The 1,004-nt window shown below is 43.2% G+C and overlaps 1 pseudogene; it reads left to right on the forward strand.

Moving 5' to 3' along the window:
* The first annotated feature begins 404 nt into the window (after positions 1-404).
* LOC130313987 (U2 spliceosomal RNA) lies at positions 405-643 on the forward strand (annotated as a pseudogene).
* Positions 644-1,004: the final 361 nt, after the last annotated feature.

Consider the following 1,004-nt stretch of genomic DNA (forward strand, 5'->3'; position numbering starts at 1 on the left):
AGAGTCTAAATACCAGTCTGTCTGACAGACACTGAGCAATTTCAATAGTACGGAGTTAGCTGTGCACAGCGTTCAAGATTTTAAAACACCACTGCCATCTTGTGGCAAGAAATGTGAATTACACAATTACAGGGGTTCCTGTAAAAGCCAGGGTATGGATTGCATTGCTTATTGCTCCATCAGAGTGGAATGGACTCCTGTCCTTCTTTTAAGCAATGATGTGGATTTAGCCTGTGCTGTATGTACGGGTGGCTGACTGCCACCCACCCAGAGAGTGTATGGGAGACTGCCTGCCTCCCTCCTTTCCTATGCATGGGAGGCCGCCTGCCAGCCTTCCTTTCTTCCCTATAAGTAGTGTGAGTGCTCATGAAGGGGGCATGGTTGGTTCCACCCCTTTACCGGTTATCACCTCTGGGCCTTTTGGCTAAGATCAAGTGTAAAAAAAGGGCTTGCGATAGACCGCATCCTTGTGCACGGTATTTTGTGTGAATACTTGCACTTGGGTGACTTGAGAGCACATACCTCAGCTCTTCAATAAAATAAAAGAATATATATATATATATATATATATATATATATATATATATATATATATATAAACAAAGTCCCGAAATCACAGCACCAGTCAGGTCATGGATCTTGAAATACTGGATTATTTTATTCTTCCCCACAGCAAATGCGTGGGGACCTTCACTACAGCCAAGATCGCAGCCATTGCAGCCATCCTCTTATATATTATTATTTTTTCTAATATATGCCCTCATTCATGTCATCTAGAAATAAAATATCAGTTGCATGATAATTTGATGTCAGCATTTACTGTTGTACTATTCAAACATGATTTGCTAGGTTACAAGTGTTTGGTTACAATGCGCATGCACAGCCGGCCGGCTGGATCGCGATATGTCCAGTGTGATAACACGATCGTCGGACCCGTTTGCGCAGCCGCAGAACACAAATGGTGATTAGTGTGGGTAAGGGCATTACGCGCACCTGATCAGCAC

Source organism: Hyla sarda, unplaced genomic scaffold (assembly GCF_029499605.1).
Source record: "Hyla sarda isolate aHylSar1 unplaced genomic scaffold, aHylSar1.hap1 scaffold_18, whole genome shotgun sequence".
Lineage (NCBI taxonomy): Eukaryota > Metazoa > Chordata > Amphibia > Anura > Hylidae > Hyla > Hyla sarda.